Source organism: Equus asinus, chromosome 20, assembly GCF_041296235.1.
Source record: "Equus asinus isolate D_3611 breed Donkey chromosome 20, EquAss-T2T_v2, whole genome shotgun sequence".
Classification (NCBI taxonomy): Eukaryota; Metazoa; Chordata; class Mammalia; order Perissodactyla; family Equidae; genus Equus; species Equus asinus.
Window position 1 is genome coordinate 87,301,524 of NC_091809.1, and position 18,062 is coordinate 87,319,585.

An 18,062-nucleotide genomic window follows, 5' to 3' on the forward strand; every position below is an offset into this window, starting at 1 on the left:
AAGAAATGCTACAGGGATTTATTTAAGTGGGAAAGAGCAGATCAAAAGTAGGAACGAGAAAATTATAAAAAAAAAAAATGGCTTGGGGGCCAGCCCAGTTTGCAGGTTTCACTTTGGTGGCCTGGGGTTCACCAGTTCAGATCCCAGGTGCAGACATCTCACCACTTGGCAAGCCATGCTGTGGTAGGCATCCCCTATATAAAGTAGAGGAAGATGGGCAGGGATGTTAGCTCAGGGCCAGTCTTCCTCAGCAAAAAGAGGAGAATTGGCAGCATATGTCAGCTCAGGGCTAATCTTCCTAAAAAAAAAACTTGTTATGAACTCCTCTCATGTCATGCCAGGTCTTTCCAACAGTGGGAAAAGTATACTGAAATTTGATTTTCTGAGCTTGGGCAGGGCAGCCTGACCTGAGTTTTCAAAAAATACTAGCTGGTGTCAGAGACCAATAGCAGCAGAAGGATTTGGCAACAACAACTTTTTCTTCCTTAACCCCTGCTCACCCCTAGTGGTGGCATGTGGACAATGTTACCAGAGGATTCAGAAACCACAGTGGAACTGGTGATACAACCAGCACTTGTGGCACCCTCAACACTGGCTCCACCAGCAGTAGGTGCTGAATACAAATCCCTTGGTCTCCAGGTCCCTGGTAGCTTCTCCCATGAACCCAGCATCCCTGGCAGCTCTGCAAACAGCATCTCACGAAAATTCAATAGCAGAAGAGCAAGTGGTGAATGGGCAGCAGAATCTGAACCTTGTGGAGAGCTCAAGGAGAGCCTAGAGAAGAACAGGAGACCCAGGTGACTCCAAAAGCAATGGAAGTATTTGCAGCCTGATGACCTCAGTGGCAACAAATGAGACTGCAGCGACATTGTAAGCGGCAAGTCACCAACAACCTCAGAGGCACAAGTGGCACAGGGAGGGCACTAATGATGCCTCTAGAAGAGGCAGTGGAGGTGGAAATTGCAGGCTTTCAAATATAATCAGAAGCTTCTGAGAACCAAAGTAACCAAAACCATACCCAAATAAGAAATGTGGTTACTACCACAAATGTGCTGGCAGAGCATCAATTCATCAAATACTATGAAGAACTCCAGTAACAGCAAAGGACAGAAGGAGAATGACAGCTGTCCAGAAACCAAACTTGAAGTCAAGGAGATTAGAATCTGACTGACATAGAATTCAAAATATTTATAAAGAAACTCAACAAGTTATGAGAAATCTCAGAAACAGTTCAATAAACTCAGGAATAAAATTAATGACTAGAAGGCATACATGAGCAAAGAAATTGAAACTCAAAAAAAATCAAAGAGAAAATCTGGAGATGAAGAACACAATTAATCAGACGAAAAATAATGTAGAAAGCATCACAAACAGAGCAGACCATATAGAGGAGAGAATTAGTGAACCTGAAGACAGAAATCTAGTAATGATTCACATGGAGGAGGGATGAGACTTGAGATTTTAAAAAGTGATCAAATTCCTTGAGAGATATCCAACTAAATTAGGAAAAATAACAAATATAATAGGTATTCCAGAAGGAGAAGAGAGGGAGCAAGGAACTGAGAGCTTATTCAAAGAAATAATAACTTAAAACTTCCCAAATCTAAGGAAAGAACTGGACATGCAAGTACATGAAGCTAATAAAACTCCCAATTACCTCAAGGCAAAAAGACCTTCTCCAAGGCATATATTAAACATATCAAAAGTCAATGAGAAAGAAAATATATTAAGGGCAGCAAGAGAGAAGAAAATAACCTACAAAGGAACCACAAACAGGTTTTCAGCAGGTTTTTCAACAGAAAGCCTATAGGCTAGAAGACATTCTAAGCAAGTGGAATGATATTTTCAAAATACTTGAAGACAAAGACTACCATCCAAGAATACGCTCTCCAGTGTAAGCATCCTTCAGATAGAAATAAAAGCTTTCTAAGACAAACAAAATTTGACAGAGTCGACTATCACCATGCCTTCCTTACAACAATGTTGAAAGGAGCCCTCCTGCCTGAACAAAATGGCAATGATTTTCAAAGCTTTGACCAAGGAGATTAATGAACAGACAGGATCAGAAAATTGTAACTCTATGTCAGAATAGGTTAGCAAATGCTTTATAACCTAAAGGATAAAGAGAAATAATGCTTCAAAAACAACTGTAATCACTTCAGTTTGGTCACAGACTCACAACACAAAAAAGAATAATGAGTGATAACAAAACTATAGATGGGAAAGAGGAAAAGGGTGGAACCTGCATAGGCTAAGGGAGAGAAGAGGCTATCAGAAAAATGACTATCTCATCTATGAGATCTTTTAAACAAATCTCATGGTAACCACAAAGCAAAAAAAAATCAAAGCAGAATGAAAAATCATAAAGAGAAAATTGAGAAAACCATTGTAGAAAACCACAGAACGGAAATGGCAGACAGAAATACAAGCAAAAAGAAATAATCAAAATATTGAATAAACAGAAAACAAAAGATAAAATGCTAGTATTAAGCCCTCATATATCAATAATCACTCTAAACGTATTCAATTCAACAATCAAAAGACACAGAATGGCTAGACGGATTAAAAATCAATTCTTAATAATGTGTTGCCCCAGGAGACTGAACTCAGCTCTAAAGACAAACATAGCCTCAGAGTGAAGGGATGGAAGAAAATGCTCCAAGCAAATGGCAAGCAAATATAAGTGGGTATAGCCATACTTATGTCAGAGAAAAAAGACTTCAAGACAAAAAAGAAAACAAGAGATAAATATGACCATTACATAATGATAAAAGGGACATTCCCCCAAAGAAATGTAACACTTATTAATATATATGCGGCTAACACAGAAGCACCAAAATACATAAAGCAACTATTCACAGGCCTAAAGGAAAAGACTGACAACAACACAATAATAGTAGGGAACCTTAACATCCCACTTAGGTCAATAGGTAGATCATCCAGCAGAAATTCAACAAGGAAACAGTGGCCTTAAATGAAGCACAAGACCAGATGGACTTAATGGATATATAAAGAGCATTCTATCCAAGAAACAGCAGACTACATATTCTTCTCAGGTGTACGTGGAACATTCTCAAAGATAAAACATATGTTGGAAACAAAGCAAGCCTCAATAAATTTAGGAAAATTCAAATAATATTGAGCATCTTTTATGACCACAGTGGTGTGAAACTTGAAATCAACTACAAGAACAAAGTTGGAAAAGTCATAAATATGTAGAGACTAAACAACATGGTCCTGAACAACCATTGGATTAGTGAAGAAATCAAAGGAGAAATCAAAAATACCTGAAGACAAATGAAAATGAAAACACAACATGCCAAAAGTGGTTCTAACAGGGAAGTTTATAGCAATATAGACTTACTTCAAAAACCAAGAAAAATCTCAAATAAAGAATCTTACACTATACCTAAAAGAATTATAAAAAGCTGAACAAACAAAGCCCAAAGTCAGTAGAAAGAAAGAAATAATAAAAATCAGAGCAGAAATAAACAAAATAGAGAATAAAAAATAGAAATGATCAATGAAACTAGTGGCTGGTTCTTTGAGAAGATAAACAAAATTGACAAAGCCTTAGCCAAACTTACTAGGAAAAAAAGAGAGTAGACTCAAATAAAAAAAAATGAAAGAGGAGAAATTATAATGAACACCACATAAATACAAAGGATTATAAAAGAATACTATGAAAAGATATACACCAACAAATTGGATAACCTAGAAGAAATGGACAAATTCTTAGAATTATACAACCTCCAAAAACAGAATAAAGGAGAATTAAAGAATCTGAATAGACCAATCACAAGTAAAGAGATTGAAACAGTAATCAAAAACTTCTCAACAAACAAAAGTGCAGGACTAGACAGCTTCTCTGGTAAATTCCACCAAAGATTCAACGAAGATTTAATATCTATCCTTCTCAACTTCTTCTGAAAAAAATGAAGAAGATGAGATATTTCCTGACTCATTCTACAAAGCCAACATTACCCTGATACTAAAACCAGACAAGGACAACACAAAAAAGAAAAATTACGGGTCATTATCAATGATGAACACGGATGCAAAATCCTCAACACAATACTAGCAAATCAAATACACCAATACACTAAAATGATCATACACCATAATCAAATGGTACTTATTCCAGGGATTCAAGGATGGTTAAACTTTAGCAAGTCAATCAATGTGATACATCACATTAACAAAACAAACAATAAAAAGTACGTGATCAATAGACACAGAGAAAGCACCTGACAAGATCCAATATCCATTTCTAATAATAACTCACTTAAATGGGTATAGAAAGAAAGTACCTCAACATAATAAAAGTCATATATGATAAACACACAATCAGTATCATACTCAGAGAGAAAAACTGAAAGCTATTCCTCTGAGAACAGTAACCAGATGAGGATGCCCACTCTTGCCACTCTTATTCAACACAGTACTGGAAGTTTGAGCCAGAATAATTAGGCAAGAAAAAAAAAATAAAAAGGATCCAGCATGGAAACAAAGAAGTAAAACTTTGACTGTTTGCAGATGACATGATTCTATATATAGAAAATTCTAAAGAGTCCACCAAAAAACTATTAGAATTCATCAATAAATACAGTAGTGTTGATGGGCACAAAATCAACATACAAAAATCAGCTGCATTTCTATATGCACATAATGAAGCAGAAGAAAGAGAAATCAAGAATACAATCATATTTACAACCACAACAAAAAGAATATCTAGGAATGAATTTAACCAATGCAGTGAAAGACCTATACACTGAAAATTATAAGACATTATTGAAAGAAATCAAAAAGACAAAGAAATGGAAAGGTATTCTACAGTCATGGATTGGCAGAATAAATGTAGTTAAAAGGTAAAGCAATATACAGGTTCGATGCAATCCCAATCAGAATCCCAATGACATTCTTTTTTTCCCTCTTCTTGAGGAAGATTGGCCCTGAGATAACATCTGTGCCTGTCTTCCTCCATTTATATGTGAGACGCCTGCCACCGTATGGCTTGACAAGCAGTACAGAGGTCTGTGCCCAGGATCTGAACTGGTGAACTCCTGGCCACTGAAGTGGAGTGCAGAAACTTAACCACTACGTTCCTGGGCCAGTCCCCCAATGACATTCTTCACGGAAATAGAACAAGGAATCCTAACATTTATATGGAATAACAAAAGACCCCAAATATCCAAAGCAATCCTGAACAAAAAGAACAAAATTGGAGATATCACACTCCATGAATTCAAAATATACTACAAGGCCTTAGCAATCAAAATAGCATGGTATTGGGAGAAAAACAAACACACAAATCAATGGAAGAGAATTGAGAGTCCACAAGTAAATACACACATCCATAGACAGCTAATCTTCAACAAAGGAGCTAAGAATATTCAATGGAGAAAGGAAATTCTCTTCAATAAATGGTGTTTAGAAAACTGGATAGCCGTGTGCAAAACAACAAAAGTAGACTATCATCTTATACCAAAACAAAAATTAATGCAAAATGGAGTAAAGACTTGAAGGTAAGACCTAAAACCATGAAACTCCTACAAGAAAACATAGGCAGTATTCTCTTTGACACCAATCTTAGCAGTATCTTTGTGAGTACCATGTCTACTCAGGCAAGGGAAACAAAAGAAAAAATAAGTGGTTCTACAGTAGACTAAAAACTTCTGCACATAAAGGAAATCATCAACAAATGAAAAGACAACCTATCAAATGGGAGAAAATATTTGCAAATCATATATCTGACAAGTGGCTAATTTCCAAAATATATAGGGAAATTATACAACTCAAAACAAAAAAATGAACCATCTGACCAGAAAATGGGCAGAGAATATGAACAGACAATTTTCCAAAGAAGATATACAGATGGCCAAGAGGCACGTGAAAAGATCTTCAGCATCACTATTTATTAGGGGAATGCAAATTAAGACCACAATGAGATGTCACCTTATACCCATGAGAATGGATATAATTACAAGAGAAAAAATAGCAAATGCTAGAGAGGATGTGGAGAAAAGGGAACACTTATACAGTGCTGTTCAGAATGCAAACTGGTTTAGCCACTATGGAAAATAGCATAGACATGCCTTAAAAGCTTAGAAAGAGAAATACTTAGGGGCTGGCCCTGTGGCCCAGTGGTTAAGTTCAGGTGCTCCACTGCAAGCGGCCCAGTGTTTCGTTGGTTCGAATCCTGGGCACGGACATGGCACTGCTCATCAAACCACGCTGAGGCAGCGTCCCACATACCACAACTAGAAGAATCCACAACGAAGAATATACAACTATGTATCGGGGGGCTTTGGGGAGAAAAAGGAAATAATAAAATCTTTAAAAAAAAAAAAAGAGAAATACTTATTATCCAGCTATCCCACTACTGGGTATTTATTCAAAGAACAGGAAATCAACAATTCAAAGAGATTTATGCGTCCTTATGTTCATCAAAACATTATTTACAATAGCTGAGATGTGGAAGCAACACAAGTACGCATTAACTGATCAATGGATAAAGAAGATGTGATATATATACAAGGGAATATTACCGAGCCATAAAAAAGACAAAATTGTGCCATTTGAGACAACATGGATGGACTTTGAAAGTATTATGCTAAGCAAAATAACCAGACAGAGAAAGAGAAATACCATAGGATTTCACTCATATATGAAAGATAAACACACACATAGATAAGGAGGACATACTTGTGGTTACCAGAGGGGAAGGGGGTGGGAGGAGAGTGAAAGGGTTAAAGAGGCACAGATGAATGGTGACAATAAAAAGTAGACTACTGGTGGTGAACGTGTTGCAGTCCATACATAAACCGAAGTATAATAATAGAAACTTGAAATTTACACAATGTTGTAAGACAATATGACCACGATAAAACAACTTTTAAAAAAATCATATAGAAAATCAATTAGCAAGAAAGTACATTAAAGACCTAGGAGAGAGAAACAGGACATGTACTATGAGATATCAAGAATTTTAATATACCATTGAAATTATGAATGTAGACAATTGACAAGAGAACAAATAAAAAAGATCAATACAGTCAATGGGAAATCTAGAAACACAGAGATCTGTTACATGATAGTGTTGATTGTACATCCCAGAGTCACTCTCTCAAATCCATGGATTTCATTAGTTTCCTAATAGGGCTCTGCTCCTGCAACCAAAAGCCTGAGGTTTTAGGTAAGTTAAATTTAAAAGGGAGTGGGGGAAGAGAGCAAAGATTGTTAAAAAACCCAGTTTACCAGTTGAGATGCATAACTTAGCCAGGAAACACTACCCAGCTTTCGTTGAGTAATAATGCTGATGTTCTGAAAACCATTTGATTGACTCACACATTTTGTTCTTTATTGGTAATAAATCTAGGAAAGGTAGATGATGTCGTATATTGACTCCTCTATAACTCCAAGAGTGAATTTTGGGAGGCATCTCTATGGCAGCTCCTATCAGTATGAGCTTCCATTGAATATCCTAGCCTGGGAATATCAGATTATCATTATTATGAACAAACAGTTACAAATTTCTTACTATATATCAGGAGTTGTTTTAAGTGCTATACAAGTGTTAGCTTTTTTCATCTTCACAACAATGCTTTGGACAAGGTATTGTTGTGATCATTATAAAGGAGGAAATGGAGACATAGAGTTGAAATTTCTTGCCCAAATTCATTAATCCATTAAGTAGAGGAGATGAGATTTAAACCAATGTAGTCTGCCTCAAAGTCCACCCATTTAGCCACTTTCCTGTATCTCTCATTTGATTTCCTAGACCTCTGTCTTTTTCCAAGTAAATTAAACAGTCTCATTTTACTGTTAAAAGGAACCAGGAAGAATAGGAAGCAGTGTTCAAAACCACTGGTCCTTATATTGTTGTATTATCTCCTTCACCTAAGTTCTTCTAATGAATACCTCACTCCATGAAATGACAGATACTAGTTGAGCTTCAATTTTATCATGATAGTATCTTAGGTTGAATTGTGCCTTAGGGCCGGTGTGAGAGAGAGGACGTAGGTAAGTTTTGGAGAAATTGACCAGATGAGAGAAAGGTAAACAATATGATAATAAAAAAGAGAACCCCCAATGACTTGCCAAACTCTCATATAAAATCATCTCTACTTGTACATGGGGCCCATGTGGAGAATCTAGAACTAGAGGATGTTGAAAAGAGTGAGAGTGAGAGGTAAGCCCTCCTCATAGACTCTCCTGCAGAGAGACAAGCTGATTCAGAAGTCACCCCAAAATTGGGAATCAGCATCCAGAATCAGCACATTTTTTTTTTATTATCAATGATGTTATGTTTTATATTTATGAAGCATCAATCTCAGTGCCTCTGGACACTTCTTTTCTCCAAAGGGCCCCAATGTTTGTATAAATCTCCCATTTCAGTGAGAGTGGGTGAAAATGAAAACATCCTGGGGCAAGTGAGCTAGATCATCCAAAAAGCTTTGCTGGTAAGGCTGGTCTTGGGCTAGAAAGATTGACTAAGAGAGAACCATTGTACTGTGGCCGTTTCATTGAGATTTAGGTCGAGGAGCTACAATAGATGACAGGAATGCAGAAAAAAAGAAAGCTAAGTGAATATGGAAGCTATCGGTGAGCCTACAGTGTAACAAGATAATAATTTACATAGACTCAGGTGTGTACTCCAACAATGACCTTATGAAATGTTATTCTTAAATGTGTGGATAAGTGATGGAGGGTGTGTGTGTGTGTGTGCATATGAAAATACCTTTTCAATTCCCTTTCTATGTTATCTGTTGTTCTCTAAGTCTTTATTTGTTATTCAACTCAGTTTTTCTTCTGTCTATTGTGCTACCACCATTCTATATTTATCTTACAGATAACTCTATATATTCCTCTGTAGTCCAACCAGCTCTCAGAGTAAATATTTCCTACTCATGTCTTCATTGAACATGGTGGTAAAAAATACCAGATCAAGGGGCTGGCCAGTGGTGTAGTGGGTAAATACACAAGCTCTGCTTCAGCAGCCCAGGTTTCGTGGGTTTGGAATGCTGGGTGCAGACTTATGCACTGCTCCTTAAGCCATGTTGTGGGGGCGTTCTACATACAAAATATAGGAAGACTGGCACATGGTAGCTCAGAGATAATCTTCCTCAAGCAAAAAGAGAAGACTGGCTACAGATGTTATCTCAGGGCCAATCTTCCTCACAAAAACAAACAAACAAACAAAAAAGATCCAGAATCCATGAATTTCAAAGCTATTAGAAAAAAATATTAAGGCTTGACATCGTTTCAAAACCATTTGTAAAGTTTTCAATCATTTCTAGATCCATTTGTACCCAGAATCCTTACGGAAGGAAAATGACCACTAATAGAGTATTCCTCAGAGGATAGAAGAAGCACATTTAATTTATATTCAAGGCCATAGCAATGAGGGACATAATTTATGATATTCACAAAATTTTCAATTGAAAATTGGTTTATAATCTTTATAATCCATTGAGTAGTCAATGAAATAGGAGGAAACGGAGATCGATCATGTTATAAACTATTTCAAAAATCCAGCTTTTTTTCAAATTAGTTTAAGCTTGGGTCAAGAATATGGGTGAAAATAATGAAGGGTGGGGAAGGTAAAATACGAGAGACAGAGACAGAGATGGGAAGAGAGAGAGAGAATAAAGAACGGTACATGCAGATTTGAAAGGAGATTTGATTCAAGGCAGAGATGGAAATATGAGCTTCAGGCTGGAGTAAAAGCACTTGTACAACTAAGTAAGAGAAGAGCGAAAAGGATGAAAATGTTACTTGCATGATCATTTTGATTTCCTAGGGAGAAAAGAGGAAGTGCTGAGAGTTAAAGAATAAACGTATAAGACACAATTTAAGAAAAGCACAACTTTAACTTCTTTACTGAAGAAAATGTAAAAAAAAAAAAAATACTAACAAAAGGAGATAGGAAAGGATTTTCATGTAGCTTAGAAGCCCCACCTGAGGAGGCTTCAGCTGGCATAATTCTGTAACTTTTCTCTAAAAACTGTCAGCAACCAGAGCCGTTGGAAGAGAAGTGGTTTCAGAGGTTCAGGGCTGAATTTTGAGCAGATATATTCACAGTAGACAGCAGAGTAAACAAAAGAAAAAATGACAAATATGGCAAGGGATCTCTTTTGAAAAGCTGAACAAGTGAAGCTGATAGGGAAGAAATAATTTTGAAGAAAAAGAATGAACCAGGGACTATAGAACTTGATGTGACCTGAGAACAGAGGTGACAAGAAAAATGCTTGAGAGGGCTAGAAAAATGTGAGATGTGGTCTGATAGGATCTTAGAGTTTAATGTTTCAAGACTGGGTTAGCTATATACACAAATAGATTGAGGATCTCACTGTGGAGAAAACAGCAGAGGAAGAGTAGTCATGGACAGAAGTTGAAGCCATTCAGAAATTTAAGGTCAGATCTTTTTGTCATAGGATGTGAAATAGAAACAATGCTAAAGATGCATAGATAACAGATGTACTTTATTTTGATGCAGCTTCGTACTATTTTGTTATTATTGTTTAGAATCTTTGTACAAAATTATTGAAAATATCTCCCACCAGAGCTTGATGATGAAAACACCACCACCTAAAATGTCCAAATTTAAGTTCATTACATGGTAACTAAAGTCAGTCTGGGATTGCTACTGCTACTACTGCTATAAACTAACATCTTATAATACATCTTTATCTCTCCTGCTGTTTTGTTTTTTTTTTTTCTCCTTTTTCTCCCCAAAGCCCCCTGGTACATAGTTGTATATTCTTCTTTGTGGGTCCTTCTAGTTGTGGCATGTGGGACGCTGCCTCAGAGTGGTTTGATGAACAGTGTCATGTCCGTGCCCAGGATTCGAACGAACGAAACACTGGGCCGCCTGCAGCGGAGCGCGCAAACTTAACCGCTCGGCCACGGGGCCAGCCCCCTCTCCTGCTGTTTTTAACAATCAATTATAAAAATCCAATCGAGGGGTGATCTCAACTGTATCAATTAGATCCACCATGAGTCTGGATTTCATGCAATCTACCCAAATTACAATGATATTATTTCTGATGAAAGAGATAGGAGTTGACTTAGGGCTTTCTCCACTAAGTTTGGTAGTTTTAAAAGAGTTTTACGTAAATTCTACCTGCACAGAATATAGCAACTGACTATGAGATGATTGTTGCCCAGGACAGAAAGGAAAATGTATATCCCTGGAGAATCCTGATTGGTCTCAAAATAATATCTTTTTTATTGATTGATTGATTCAGTTGGCTAAGAATTTTAGCACATATATTTATGAGGGATATTGGTCTGTGTTTCTCTTCTTATGAGAGCTTTTTCAGATTTTAGAACTAGGGTGATAGTGGCCTCATAAAATTAGTGGAACGTAGCCTCTTCAATTTTCTAGAAGAGTTTGTATAGAATTGCTATTATTTTGTTCTTAAAAGTTTGGTAAAACTCATCAGTTAAGCTATCTAGTTCTGGGATTTGCTTTATGGTGAGGTGTTTATTAATTCTAAATTTTTAATAAATATTATTTGCTCAAATAATTCATTTCTTCTTGGTGAGCTTTGGTAGTTTGTGTCTTTCAAGGAATGCTTCCATTTCATCGAGGTTATTGAATTTATTGACATAAAGTTGTTCATATTAGCTTTTTATTTTCTTTTAATATCTGTAGTGTCTGTAGGTATGTCACCTCTCTCGTTCTTGGTATTGGTAAATTGTGTCTTTTGTTTATCAGTCTGTCAAGAGATTTATTAATTACATTGAGGTATTTGAAAGAAACACTTTTGGTTTTCATTGATTATCTCTTTATACATTTGTTATGTCATTGATTTTCTCTTATTATTTACTTTATTCTTACTTGTAGGTTGCATTTTCTCTTCTTCTAGATTTTTAAAGTAGAAGCTGAGGTCAGTGGCATCTTTCTCACTTTCTACTAAGGCAGTTAATACTACACACTGTTCCTTCTAAGCACTAGTTTAGCTGTATCCCAAAATATTCATATGATGTGTTTAATTCTTCACTTACAAATATTTTCTAGGAGCTGACCCCGTGGCCAAGTGCTTAAAGATCTGCACACTCCATTTCAGTGGCTTTGGGTTCCCGAGTTCGGATGCCAGGTGTGGACATATTCCACTCATCAGCCACACTTTGGCGACATCCCACATATAAAGTAGAGGAGGATTGGCACAGATATTAGCTCAGGGATAATCTTCCTCAAGCCAAAAAAAAATTCAAATATATTGTAGTTTCTCTCAACCCACATGTTATTTAGGAATGTATTATTCAATTTTCAATTATTTCAGAGTTTCCAGCAATCTTTTTATATTGATTTATGATTTAATCAAAAATTTTTGACAAGTTTTGTATTATTTGAATCATCTTAATGTTATTGATATGTGTTTTATAGGTCAGGATATGTTTTATATTGGTAAATTGTATCTGAGCACTTGAAAAGAATTTCTATCTGACTCATTTCAGGTGAAATCTTCTAGTAATGACAATTATGGCAAGGTGCTTGATAGTGTTTGACATCATTTATACTCTTATTTATGTTTTTCTGCTTCTTGTACTAATTATTGAGATAGATTTTTAATTCTACAAATATAATTATTGATTTGTCTGTATCTCATTGCACTTCCATCAGTTACTTTGCATGTCTTTTGAAGATATGATAAGAGGTACACAAATGTTTACGATTGTGAGCTCTTCTCGAAAAATTGACACCTTTGTAATTATGAAATGACACACTTTATCCCTAATAAGAGCTTTTGCTTGGAAGTCTACTTTGTCTGGTATTAATATAGTCACTTTATTTTGATTAGTGTTAGCATGCTATATTATTCCCCATAATTTGATTTAGTATACTTGTTTCTTTATATTTAAAATTGTTTTCTAAAAGGGATTTTGATATATTTTTTTACCCCATTCCACAATGAGTGTACAGCCCCTTTGGTGTGAAGTTTTGATTTGTCTTGTGATAATCGCCCACAGGAGAAAACTAATTCTATGTATTCATTGCCTAAGCTTTTTCTGAGATTCACTCCAACAGAAGTAAAGAAAACAAATAAATGCGATCTTTTCAATTGTTCCATCTCTAAACTCAAAAGTCCGTTTGATTACGATTTGGCTCAAAATCTGGAGAATGAGGTCTACTTTGCCTCAGTGCAAAGAAAATGTACAAAGTTACCAATGCCAACTCTACTACACATAATGTTCATTACCTTTGAATAGTAAGTTAACTTCTTTAAGTCTTAGTTTTAACCTGGAAAATTGGACTTCTCTTCAAACTTGAATGGAAAATATCTCCATAAATTATTTTAATGAACTAAATTTCCTCTTAAAAAACCTCCTGGCACCAGGATTTTGAGATACTTTAGAGCTAGGAAGTAATGATAAAAACAGTTACAATATTTCTCTTCAAGCGACATATAGAACTTATTAATTATCTAATACCATAGGGATGATGAGGATGTGATTACTGATATTATTCTTGCATATTTGGGACAGCCACATGACAGGCTCTAATTCCAGTGCTCACGGCCATGGCCTATGATTGCTATGTAGCCATCTGTAACCCTCTTCACTATACATTATTGCTGAAAAACAGGGTGGTTCTCATCATCGCATTGGTAATCCTACTGAGGCCTTTGTCTTTTGTCATACCGTTTGTTCTACTCATCCTACGGTTACCATTTTGTGGACACCATATTATCTCTCACACATTCCATGAGAATATGGGTATTGCCCATTTATCCTGTGCCAGCATCAGAGTCAACATCATCTATGGTTTATGTACCATTTCTATCCTGATGTTTGACATCATAGCCATTGTCATTTCTTATGTCCAGATCCTTCGTGCTGTCTTTCAGCTGCCTTCCCATGATGCCCGGCTCAAAGCACTCAGCACCTGTGGCTCTTATGTGTGTGTCATATTGGCTTTCTACACCCCTGCATTTTTTTCATTTGTAATTCACTGGTTTGGCTAGAATATACCACACTACATCCACATCCTTCTGGCCAATTTCTACTTGGTCATTCCATCTGTTCTTAACCCTGTAATCTATGGTGTCAGAACTAAACGGATTAGAGAACAGGTGCTGAAAGTATTTTCCAAGGAAAAAACATGGCTTTGGTAAAGAATCAAGTTAAAGAAGAGAATGACACTAATTTTCTGTGTTCGAATGGAAAGAGAATATTTGGAAGTTATCCAAGCCTATCTTAGGGGAGGCCCAACAGCCTCCTGGGTTTCATTTCAAACTCAGAAATGAAAAGATAAGCCCATGTCAAATACATGAATAAAAGTGTTTTATAATTTCCCGTTGTTTGGAAATACTTCAGATTTCTCATGTGGAAGAAAACCAATATACTTTCTTCTGCTTCCACTATCACTGATCATATTACGTTCCACAGTCACTGTCATTTTTAGGCACAATCAACCGAAAAAAAAACACACAAAATAAACAAATAAAAACTATAAGTCCTTCACACCTGATTTAAACAAAAATAGTGTATCACCCTGACTAGTACTACAAAATAATAGGGGTTGGGGCACTTTCCATATGCCAGGATTCCCCTTCAAAAAGAATGTTATTCTTGACTCTGCCATGTTAATGTTGGAAGATATGAAATTGATACTGTGAATATGTCATGTGAGAAAGGCGGGGATTTTCCACCCTGGACAGAATTGTGGAAACTTAGCAATCTTGGTAAATTTGGAGCCTTTTTTGTTTTAAAGCTGTGTTGTGTTGCATATCTGATGAATGAGTATGTATAGAATCTCAACTACAGGTATCTCTTTTCAAACAATTCTTTTTCAAACAGTTTTGTCTCTGTGTCTTCTTTCACTGCTTTATAGAGGAGTTTCACTCTTATTGAACATTGCAAGTCTTAAAAATGTTCGTAGTCCAGTATTACCCAAGACTCTGTGCGTGTGTGTGTGTGTGTGTGGGTTTGCGTTTAAGATGGAACTCTAGCTCCATGTAACATCACTCACCATTCTCTAGTTTTATGTGGCATTGTTGACATTATCTGTAGAAAGGATTCAAGGGAAAATATGTTTGAAAATCCTGGCCAATAAAATTAATTTTTAGTCATTTTTTATTGCAGAACTTCTCAGAGCTTCTAATAAACAAATATTCATTTGAAACTTCCAGATGATATTGGTTTCAGAATGCTCCTTAGACCATCCCGTGACATTCATTTTCTGTCAAATGCACTCTAGGAAAAAAAATACCACATATTTTTACTGCAACAGCAAACACAATATCATACATTCTTAGGGGTGTTTGTATTAATTAACATCATACCTTGAACTTGAAAATTTTTTAAAATAATTAATCATTATGCTGCATAATTATAGGTGCAAGTGGCTTCTCCTGGAACTCTATTGTGACATTGAATTAATCCCTTTACATCCATTTATTTTACTTTGAAATGGACTCTAATTATATGGCCCCAATTGTATCTTGAATGATTTGGAATGTGATCGCTCTGTTTATACGCTTTGGCTAATTTGCTGAGAATTGGTATTTATTCTTTAAAAGTTTGATAGAATTCACCAGTGCAGCCATCTGGGCCTGGAGTTTTCTGTGTTAGAAGGTTGCTAACTAAAGTTTCAACTGATATTGTAAGTAAAGGACTGTCCAGGTCATCCATTTCTTCCTGCTATTGCTATAAATGTCCTCACTGAATGCATCACGGGATCCACATTCACTTTACATTGTGTTTTGGGCTGGGTTGATGAGTCAGAATGTTTTTCTCAATGTCTACCGCACTATCAGCTTTCAATCTTCCCTTTGTTCCTTTGCCACAGATGAGGCTACTCTCCATGTTCTCGACACTCTCTCAGGAGTAGAAAACTCTTGCTTGTTACTTGAGCCCAGCTAGTCTGGATGTAGGAGCTAGGGATCTTACATTACCCACTATGCTGGTTCATCCTGTCTTAGGCAGTGCTGTGTTCCTGGGTCTTCTTACTGATTCTGCCTGGTCCCTAGTGCTGTGGGAGACTTACGATGTACCCACCTCAGCCCGGGGTTATAGAGTTTGTTTCTGCTCCCTTCCCTCAGCACCAATTCGCTTGTGCTCTTCCTCTTGTGACTGAAGGCTTTTGTTCCATGTGGACGATGAACTAGGTGAGATGTTGTTCCCATTCTACAGTGGCTGCTCTTCCCTCTACCAGGCCTGTTCTATGCTGAAGGCCTCCTGGGATCTCTACTCCTGACCTCAGACTTTCTCATGAGTACGTGGTCCAGGTCCAGGGAGAAACACCTGAGTGAATTCCCTTTATGTCACACATACATGACTCCTTCCCATTCTATGTTCTCACATAGGTCCACACTCAACTGAGGAATTTGTTTAACAATTTTAAGAAATTATTTCTACTGGCTTTTGTGGCTTCTGGTATCTGCCACTGGTGAGCATGGACTTGTGTTCCATCTCTCTTGGGAGTTCCCTGCACTTCCTTAGATTTGGGATTATTCAGTTGCTTTGTTATTTCATCTATCTGACAGGTTCAAGAAAATATTTAGTATTTGATTATCCAGTATTTTTTTTTTTTTTTTTTTTTGTCATTAGGTCTTGGGTGACTCTCTTCACAGCTCTCTATATTCTGAGTGAAAACTTTCAAGTCCTGGTAGGAATTTTCAATCATGCTGTATCTTCCGAGTGGAAGGACATCTATGTGTCCATTCTCAGCTTCTTATAACTGTGTTTCTCAAAGCATGGACTATGGGCCACTGAATCATAAATATCCGGGATGATTGATGAAAAGCAAATAGGATTTTATTTATGGGGTACACTAGAGAAGTTTTCGAATCTGATACTCTCAGTGTGGGCCTGAGCAATCTGTATTTTTAAGAAGCTTCAAGCTTTCTAAATTTTGAGAGCTATCATTCTGGAAAGTTGAGACTTGATTACTAATCAAATTGGTGGATGGAAAAAAATGGGATAATCTTTAGGAAATGAAATGATCGAAGGCACAATTGGCTAACTCAAAACTGAACACCATCCTCCCCCGAACACACACAAACACACATACACACACCTGACTTGGCCTAATCTACAGGGAACTTTGTTTCCTTATCTATCTGACGTTCTTGATGCCTTATCTTCTGAAACTATTTTCTGACTGTCTAAACTCCATAGCCTTGGCTGGTTATCTATTTTCTACTTCTATCATTGGCACACTTGTCACATTAATATATCATAATTTAATGTAACTAAATATAATGCAGTGGCTAAGAATTTAAACCTGGTGCCAAACATCCTAGGTTCAGATCTTGGCTCAACTTTTAACCGTCACTATGACCACTGAAAATCAACTAATTTTTCTGTTCCTCAGTTTCCTTACTTGTAAAATGAGTCCCTTAATGCTACAAATCTGTTTAGTGTGTTGAAAATTTAATGGGTTAATGTATGTAAAGAACTGAAATGTATGTAACCTGAGGAGGTTAACGTATGTAAAGAACAGACTATGAGACTGCAAGCACTATATAAGCGTTAGATGTTATTATATTGAAAAGTCATGTTTGTATGTCTGAATCAACTTTATCAAACTACTGAAGTGAAATGTTTCTACCCTAATCTTGATGTTCATGTATTGTAAATCCCACCTCTTTTTCACACCCTTATTCACTATGTGCCAGAGAGAAGCTATAGATTTGAGAATTTGTTAGGAATGAACTGAGTAAGCTTAATTAAGACACCTCCTTCACACACGTATACACAGACATTTTGTGGTAGTGAGATTTTCTAAAGAAGTCGTGTGTTCTCTGATTCTCTTCTATCTATTAAGTCTTTCTGTTCTGATCAGGAGGAAGTGCCTAACTCTGGGGTTTAGTCGGAGTGGTCACTGACTCTCTAACCAAACTAAGTCCTTCAAAATAATTTTCATCACTAAGAATGATGTTATTTTGAACTCACATCTGCCACACCTATTTTTAGTCTCAATATTTTCAAGAAACATAGGATAAAGAAAGAATATATTATGTGTAACTCTGAGAGCCTGAAAATGATTATAAACCTTGCCTTAGGTATCTCTGTATCCCCAGTGAATTCTGGTCAATAATTAAACATAG

The 18,062-nt window shown here is 36.5% G+C and overlaps 1 pseudogene; it reads left to right on the top strand.

The window, feature by feature from the left end:
* The first annotated feature begins 522 nt into the window (after positions 1–522).
* Positions 523–16,690, top strand: LOC106830111 (olfactory receptor 52E1-like; annotated as a pseudogene).
* Positions 16,691–18,062: the final 1,372 nt, after the last annotated feature.